We start from the raw sequence: 9,952 nt of genomic DNA on the forward strand, positions 1-9,952 counted from the left end.
CTCCTAGGCATATCTCCGGAGAAAACTATAATTGGAAAAGACATACACACCCCAATATTCATTGCAGCACTATTTACAATAGCCAAGACGTGGAAGCAACCTAAATATCCATTGACAGATGAATGGGTAAAGGAGATGTCGGGTATACACACACACACACACACACACACACACACACACACACACAAAACACACAATGGAATATTACTCAGCCATAAAAAAGAATGAAATAATGCCATTTGCAGCAACATGGATGGACATAGAAATTATCATACTAAGTGAAGTAAGCCAGACAAAGGCAAATATCACATGTTATGGCTTATATGTAGAATCTAAAAAAAAAAGATACAAATGAACTTATTTACAAAACAGAAACAGACCCACAGACATGGAATACAAACTTATGGTTACCAAAGGAGAAAGGACAGGAGGAGGGATAAATTAGGAGTTTGGGATTAACACATACACACTACTATATATAAAATAGATAAACAACAAGGACCTACTATATAGCACAGGGAACTATATTCAATATTTTGTAATAAACTATAAGGGAAAAGAATCTGAAAAAGAATTGATATATATATATACACATACATATACACACACATATAACTGAATCATTGAATCACTGTGCTGTACACCTGAAACTAACACAACATTGTAAATCAACTATACTTCAATTTTTTAAAAAGGAGTATATGCAATTTAGCTGATAACAGTTACTTCTTCTGGACCCAATTTCTACAGAAAGGGGTATGTGTGTGTGTGTTAAGTAGGAAGGACGTACCAGGGGGCTCAGCTAAAAGAAACTCTACATTTTAAAAATGTCATTTAGAGAATAGCCTGTTGGGGGTTGCCTGCAGTTGCAGTTGCAGTTTCTAGAATAAAGTCATTGATCACCTGAAGCTCCATCTCCCTTTATTTGAGGGAAGATCTCCAAGATGGGCCCTTTAGTTACCAGAAGGCAAGAACACAACCATTGTCCTTGAAACAGAACTTGAATGCAGATGATGCAGTCTGAAATTTTTCACTGTCTTTAGATTAAAAAGTAGCTGGTGGGTGAATAAAAAGCAACCAGTTGATGAATTCCCTGTAAGGATAACCAACTTTAGTATGGGCCACAATTTTAATAAGCCCACTTGGTTAGAAGCTGAACCCAGAAAACTGAGTCTGGGGCCAAGAGGAAGGAAGAGAGAAGTAAGGTTGCATTGACAGTAAAAAATAACTCAGAGCATTCACTGGCAGGGAGTCCAGTGAGCTTTCAGTGAGGCTGACCCAACTCAATGATACGACAAAACACCTGGTCCGAATCATCCTATGCCTGGCTTCCCACATGGTCACAATATGGCTGCCACTTGCTTCTAGGCCACGTACTTCCCCATTCACATTCAACACAAAGGAGAGCTTCTCCAGGTACCTTCCACAGAGGAGCTAGGAAGCTTCTTTCCTAGAGCAACCTGCCAACATCTCTCTCATCTCATTGGCTGCAATTGGGCCATGCCCCATACCTGAACCAATGACAGCCACTAATATATGCTGACTGGCTTAAGCCCACCTTTGGAGGGGGTGGGAGGTGGATTCTGTTTTGCCCCAGGCACAGGAGCTGCCTGGGGAGGGCTGGATACCTGAATAATTGCAGTGCTCTTGGCCAAAAGGAAAAGGAATGGGTGCTAAGGGACCATAACCAGCAAGAAGCGACTAATTAGTAGAAGGTAGGGAGGGGGAGATCTGGGAGGAGAGAAGAGCTTGGTGGGTTGGGGGATAAAGAGATGGCAGGATGCTGTGCGCTGCGCATGTGACCCTCACTCCTACAGCACTCTCAGACATGATCTTCAGGAAAGACCACAGAAATTGTGAAGTGCTTGATGTGGTTGAAGTTCTTGTAGAAATTGGTGAAGATGGTGAGTTTTGCTCTGTTTTGGTGAAGATGTTGAACACATGAGAAGCCAGGGACGAATACCAAAGGGATTCAAAAACTGTTAAGCCTGGGGAAGTAGTTAACTGCTAAGCCATATGAGGAGAACTCTGGACTTCCCTGGGATGTGAAAATCAGGAATTTAAGGGACAGAAAGGCAGCCAGCTGACAAAGGGGCTACAGCCATGTAAGTTGGGTGTATATTCAGCTATACTGCACTCTTAAGTAAAGGGGAGGGATATTCTGGAGATCCTTGACTGGAATTGGTGCTCTCCAGATGAGCTATTCAAGACTGAATGACTCACACTTTGAGAAGAGTACCTTAATCTAGCTGCACAGTTCACCCCTAAACTGCATGTGTGTGTTTTGTGAGATGAGAGATAAAAGCCAGGCCCTGACTGAAGGGAATCGATGGGAGGGTCGGTTCCGTCCTCTTGAACAATGTAGGGGCTGCAGGCAAGCCTCGGGAAAATGGCCAGGTGGAAACTGAAGGAGTTCCTACAGCTTAGGGCTCAAGGGATGCTGTAGGGACTCAGAGGCTACCTGCTTTTGGCAGCAACAGGACATGTGGCAGCACCATCTGGGAAAGGGTCCTTTACTGACCTTCCAGTGATGGAGACCAGGAACAACCTCTGGACTAATACAAAACCCAGAGAGTTTGGGGGACTCTCCAGTGAGGGATGCCCATCTTCTCCTGGTTTGTGGGAGTTATATTCATACGAACACTAAAGGAGATGGGAATAGCAAAAACTAAAATGAAAAGAAAATTTAACAAGAAACATACAAGTTTTATGTGAAGCTCAGTGGCTCAGAGCAAGTATTCTGGCTTGACCCCATCTGTGACCTTGGGTGAAGAAACTCAACTGCTCTGTGCTTTATTTAATTTCTCTTGTCTGTAAAATGGGCATAGTACTACTGTTGTGAGGATGAAATGAGTTAGAATAGATATAATGTCAAGCTGTTAGAATAGTGCCCGGAATGAATGAATGAATGAATACATAAATAGCTATAATAAGGAAAAGGGAATCTAAACGGCACAAACACACTTGAGAAACAGGAGAAAAGGGGGATAAAAGCAACAAAATTGTAGAAGCTGCAAAGCAAATGGGCTGATGGACGAGAGGGATCTGACCTGGTGGACCCACGATATCTGAACCTTTATTCTGAAGTCAGGGGTTCCAGGATGCACACACTTCATACCATGAAAGCCTCTGAAACTGGAGGCTTCAGGAATCTCCAAACGTGGAAGTGAGAGGGGACTAAGAACAAGAAGACCAGACCCCCTCCCCACCCCTATGCTGCTGGTGATGGCCCCTCAATCCTGACCAAACAAAGGATTACTCTATTTTTTTTTTTTTTTTTTTGCGGTACGCGGGCCTCTCACTGTTGTGGCCTCTCCCATTGCGGAGCACAGGCTCCGGACGTGCAGGATCAGCGGCCCTGGCTCACGGGCCCAGCCGCTCCGTGGCATGTGGGATCTTCCTGGACTGGGGCATGAACCCGTGTCCCCTGCATTGGCAGGCGGACTCTCAACCACTGCGCCACCAGGGAAGCCCCCCACAATCTCTTTTTACCTCAAATGTATTGAGAAAAATTATTAATGTGCTCACAGTGGATCAAGAAACTGATTATTTAAATGATTAGTAGGTACTAATTAGCAACCACAAGTCTTAAAGGTGTGCAGGGTGTTAAGCCCCCAACTGCTCCTGGGCTCTCAGCTGGACCGAGGCTTCCTCACTTTGCCAAATAACTTTATTTTTAAGGACAGAATCCAATTCATTTTCCAAACAACTACCTCCGGAGCCCCAAATGGCGATGGCCGTCACAGCAAGGGGACTCCCTCCCTGAGGTCAATTCTCCATCCCATTTGCTCAGATGCCAAATTTTGTGCCTCCAATACATTATATTTTAGGGAGATTAAAAATTCATATCCCCAACATAGTGAGACAAAGGATCTCATTTTGGCAAAAAGGACCATTTGGAATTATGCCTGGGGGGGATGAGTTGTGAAAAAATCTGTCCTAAAGCAGCAGGTTGTGATGGCCCTGACTACTAAGTTAGCATTGCTGGAGCCTGGAGACTCTCCCAGGGAGACCAGTAATGGTGGGAAATTGCATGTGCTATTAGCCTGTTTTCACACTGGACTTAGCAGCTACTAGAAAGGTGATGGTTCTCTGGAAATTACAGAATAGTTGACTGGATTCTTTTTGTCTCCATAAACCAGTGGAGGAACTGGGATTCTCTCCTTTGCATGATTTCCTGTTACTAATTAGAATATTACAATCTTATGGAACAAAAGGGTGACCAAAGTCTGAGTTCGAAACTCTGCAGTGACTATATTCACCTAGAAAGAATTAGGCAAGGCATTATTTTGAATCCTCAGATCTCAATTGTGTGTGACAGAACATGGAGTTGCATTAGAGTTCTATCATCAGAGTAAGAGGATACAGTCTGGGGAAACTGGGTTTTATGAGACCCAGATTGCTATGAAAATGTACTACACGTTATTAAATTTTTACCTCAAATCCTCCGAATGCCTGTTTTTCTTTCCTGGACCAATTCCCAGCTCCTCGGTGAACTTGGGTGCCACACAAGTTGGACAAATCCATGGAGGATGCTCTGCTCAGGGTCCTCTTCCCACCTGCAGTGAGAGGAGACAAGTGGGCCTCTGCCCTGGGGAAGACAAAGACCGCTCCCTGAGGCAAGCCTCTCCACCATGGAAAGGTTCACTGTGGAGAGGAAAGCGCCTCTCCTGCCAGGAGCTCAGCTGATGTCTCAGACCAAGTTTAAGTGTCTGACAGGAACAATGTTCTCTCCCTGGAAGCCAGCACTTACTGGGTTCTAGGAGCTTCCTGACCAAAGCTCCAGCCTGGCAGCCAACCCCCTGTCTGTCAAGGTGCTGATGGGACCCCTCCCCCCCTGCCAAAAGAGTCATCTCTCAGGCACCAATGTATTGCACTTTCATTTATCAGGGTTTCCTTGGTGTTATGGGTTGAATTGTATCCCTCACAAAATATGGTGAAATCCTAACCCCCAGTTCCTCAGAACATGATCTTAATTGAGACAGGGTCTTTACGGAGGGGATCAGGGTAAAGTGAGGTCGTTAGGGTGTGCTCTAGTCCAATATGACTGGTGTCCTTATAAAAAGGAGAACTTTGGACACAGAGACAGACATGCATTGGGAGAAGACAATGTGAAGAGACACAGGGGAAAGATGCCATCTAGAAGCCAAAGACAGATCCTGGAATGATCCTTTCCTCACAGCCCTCAGAAGGAACCAACCCTGCTGACAGCTTGATTTTGAAAATCTAGCCTCCAGAACGGAGACAATACATTTCTGTTGTTTAAGCCACCCAGTTTGTGGTACTTTGTTATAGCAACCCTAGGAAACTAACACACTTGGCTTTCTCTCCCCCAAGACTAAGCAGGTCAGGAGCAAGGGGGAGCATATCTACATCTGAGTCAGTCCTATTTTGGATGGGATTCAACAGTGGAGTGAAGGAAACAAGCTCAACAAGGGCCAAGCAGTGTTATTAGGAATATTATAAGGGTTCTGGTCCCTCATAGGGGATTGAGTCCTTTGACCCAAAATCTAAATGTAATGGACACATAGACTGTGTGTGTGGTGTCCCATAGGACAGTGGGTGTAAAATGGTTATCCAGAAGCGAGGTCCCCAGAAGGCTCCCACCAGGCTTTGTTCAGGGTGGTGCACAGGTGGTATCATGACTTCCATATTTCTGCCCTACCCAACAGTTCCTATTCAGCATGGTCTTCAGTCAGAAAGTAAACCTCTCTAAGAATCCACCTGTCAATGCAGGGGACACGGGTTCGAGCCCTGGTCCGGGAAGATCCCACATGCCACAGAGCAACTAAGCCCATGAGCCACAACTACTGAGCCTGCGCTCTAGAGTCCGCGAGCCACAACTACTGAAGCCCACGTGCCACAACACAACTACTGAAGCCTGTGCACCTAGAGCCTGTGCTCCACAACAAGAGAAGCCACCGCAATGAGAAGCCCGCACACCACAATGAAGAGTAGCCCCCACTCTCTGCAACTAGAGGAAGCCCACGCGCAGCAACGAAGACCCAACGCAGCCAAAAATAAATAAATAAACTTATTAAAAAAAAAGTAAACCTCTCTGCCAAAATAGCAAAATACAGATTTGTCTATTAAAATAAATTAATGTAAAAATATTAAGCTTCTCGAAAAGAAGTTTCCATAGACATAGAGAGCAGCAGCTTTAGCTGAATTTCATGATCTAAATGATTGATTGCTTCTTCTTAAAATCTGTTAAGAACGCTGATGGCTTGTGAAAAAAGTCACAGACAAGGTTGTACTTGAATTTAACTGAAACAAAGCAGAGATTGGATTTTTTTAAAACCCAGCCAGGTTTTTATAAATGGAATTTAAAATATACAGATAAGAAGACCTTCAAAAGACAAAACAGAAATGAATCTCTCTCACGATGAGAGCTTCACGCATTCTTTCATTCGCCCACACCTTTCCGTTCCTCCCTCCACATAAATTCATTCCTGGCTAGAGTTGCCAGAAGAAATACAGGACACTCAGTCAAATTCGAATCTCAGATAAACAAGGAACACACACACATACACACACGTACATTTAGTATACCAAATGTATATACCTTACACATATATGCATATTTATTAATAAATAGATTTATATATATATTATGTAATATATATGTAGTATAAGTGTTTTCCTAACTATATAATATAAAAATATATTTAATATACATTTTAGTATAAGTATATAACAAATATTGCATTAAACACACTTAAATACTAAAAAATAATCTGTTGTCTACCTGAAATTCAAATTTACCTGGGCATCCTTTGTGTGTGTGCTAAATCTGGCAACCCTGTTCCTGGCCCCAAAGCCAGGCCCCTGACAGCTCCGATGGAAGGTGTGGCGGTGAGTCCTAATGAGGATTATATTTATCCAGGGGGGTGGCTGTATTTCCTCCCTGCTCTAGCGAGAGGCCCTGAAGTTCACGGGGCAATGACCGTGGGTAGCTGTCGGCCCCCAGGGTGTTGTTTCGGGGCTGAATCCTGGGGACAGTGGGGACGCCCCCGCCCCGAGGACGGTGCGCCAGGTCTATCCACCTGAGAGACGAACAACGAAAGCGGCAGTGACTCCCTTTGGCCTCCAGGGGTCCGAGGAGAAGCAGCTCGGTCCTGGGAGTGGGCAAAGGGGACATGGTCGGGACTCCGGGTCGCCCGTAGCTCGGGCGTGGCTCCGGCCACAGGGCCTCGCGCCGCGGGCTCACAGGAAGGCGCCCCGGATGTCCCGGCTCCCAACGCCGGCTCCCGGCCTCCTCGGCCGCTTCGCGCCCCCTGGCGGCGGCAGCTGGACACGCCGCTCACTCGCTGAGTCCGTTCCCGCCTGAATCCCGACACCTGCACGGAGCACCTGCACTGGAGGTCGAGAGTCCTGGAGAAACTAGTCCTTCGTGGGGCAGGGCAGAAGAAAGTAACCGTTTCCACCGAAGACACCTATTTCAGGGTCTTCAGAGACAAGGGAAGACCTGAGCTCCTGGTAGTAAGTCTCCTAGGGACAATCGCACTGCTCCTGAGAGCATCTTTGCCCTCGTCTTCCCCTCGTTTTCCGCAGGTATTAGGTAGCTTAATGCTCTGCTGGCCCCATCACTTAGACCACCTTGAGTAAGTGTGATAGGGAATCCATCTTTTTAACTACAAGACTTGCCAAACTGTAAGAAAAATACAAGTAGACATCTTGCTCAGTCAAAATTAGTAGTATCTCTTGCTGCAAACGCAAAACAAAAAGATGAAGGTCTTGTGTCTTGTTTTACCTTACTCACGCAATGACGCCATCCTCTCCCCTTCTCACAATGCTGTACAGACGTTCTCTAGGCAGACAGGAAAATCAAGAGACAGATGTTCCAAGTGAAAACCAAGGGCAAAAGATGTCCTTACCGCCAAATGACTGACTCTCGCCCTCCTTCTCCAACCAATGCAAGTTAACTGACAAACACTGTCAAGGTCTTCATGGTGGGTGTTTTTTTTATGTGTCCGCTTGGCTTGGCCAAGGTACTCTGATATTTTGGTCAAACACTGGATGTTGCTGCGAAGGTATTTTTTTAAACGAGATTAACATTTCAATCAGTAGACTTTAAGTAGATTATCCTCCACAATGTGAGCAGGTCTCATCCAATCAGTTGAAGGCCTCAAAAGGAAAAAGATTCACTTCCCCCAAGGAAGCAGGGAATTCTGCCTCCAGACTGCCTTTGGACTCAAGACTGCATCAACTCTTCCCTGTCTCCCAGCCTGCCAGCAGCTCACTCTGGAGATTCTGGACCAGCCCAGCCTCTACAATTGTGTGAGCCAATTCCTTAAAACACCTCTTTCTCTCCCTCTCTCTCTCATACATAGATATAGACATATCTATATCTGGCTGGCACCCTGCTCAGCCCAGACCCATCCCTCTCACCTACTCCAGAACTTGGCTCCAGCAATACCCCTCTCTTGCCTTATAAGTTTTTCCTCTCCAGTAGATGATTTCCTTCTGCATAAAACATACTGTTATTGCTCTCATCTTTTTTAAAAAAAAATCTTGATTTCATTTCTCTTCTAGCTGCTATCCTCTTTCTTTGGTCATCTTTGTAACAACATCCCTCTAAAGAGTTGTGTGTGCTCTCTGTCTCCAAATCTTTCCTCCCGTTCTCTTTGTTTGCCTTTTTTATTGTGAAATACAACACATATACCAAAAAAAGGGGGAGTGGAGGGTAAAAACAGAACCATACAGCTTAATGATTTATCCAAAACAAATACCCTTGTTACCACCATCCAGGTCAAGAAAAATAGCACGTTAGCAAGAGCACAGAAGTCTTCCTTATGCTTTCTTCAACTTCCTGCCCATCTGCCCCCAAAGGTAGCCACCATCCTAACTTTTATGATCATCACTTCCTTGATTTATTTTATTGCTTTACCTTCTAGGCATGCATCCCTCAACACTGTACTTTAATTTTACCTGTTTCTAGAACTTTAAATAATAGGATAAAAAAATGTCTTCTGTGGCTGGCTTCTTTCATGCAATATCATGTTGGCAAAATTCACCCACGTTGACAAATGTAACTGCATTTCATTTATTTTCATTACTTTATAGAATCCCATTGCATTAGTTATCTATTGCTGTGTAACAAATTATCCCAAGATTTAGCAGGTTAAAACTAATATTAATTATATCACCTATGTCCTGAGAGTCAGGGATCATTTGTGGCTTAGCTGGGTGTTCTGGCTTTGGGTGTCTCGAGTAGTTGCAGTCAAGCTGTTGCCTAAGGCTATAATCTCTGAAGACTTAACTAGGGCTGGAAGATCCACTTCCAAATTCACTCACAGGGCTGTTGACAAGACTTGGGCCTCTCCATAGGTCTGCTCATGACATAGATTCCCCAGAGCAAATAGTCCAAGAGAAAAAATGTGAGTGAAGGCGCTCCCAAGATGGAAGCTGCAATGTTTTTTATAACCTAATCTCAGAAGTGACACACTGTCACTGCTGCTGTTTGCTATTGATCACACAGACCATCCTGGTCCAGTGTGGGAAGGGACCACCCAAGGACATGAGCACCAAGAGTTAGGGATCACTGGGGACTATCTTGGCCGCTCCCCACCACAACCTTTGTATAAACATAGAAAACTTTATCCTTTCTATAATCAACCAATATTTGGATTACTTTAATTTTGGGGCTGTTATGAACATTCTTGTACATGTCTATTGGTGTATATGTGCATGCATTTCTGCTGGATAAATACCTAGAAGTGTAATTGCTAGGTCACTGCCTACGTATAAGGTCAAGTTTAGTTACTAATGGCAAACTGTTTTAGGAAGTGATCTACAAAGTTACAACCCTACCAGGAGTAGATGTGATTTCCAGTTGCTGCATGTCCTCAATACCACTTGGTATTGTCAATCTCTTCAAATTCTGCCATTCTCATGAGCATGTACTGATATCTCATTGTGGCTTTCATTTGCATTTCCCTGATGGATAAAG

Source organism: Hyperoodon ampullatus (genome assembly GCF_949752795.1).
Source record: "Hyperoodon ampullatus genome assembly, chromosome: 12".
Lineage (NCBI taxonomy): Eukaryota > Metazoa > Chordata > Mammalia > Artiodactyla > Ziphiidae > Hyperoodon > Hyperoodon ampullatus.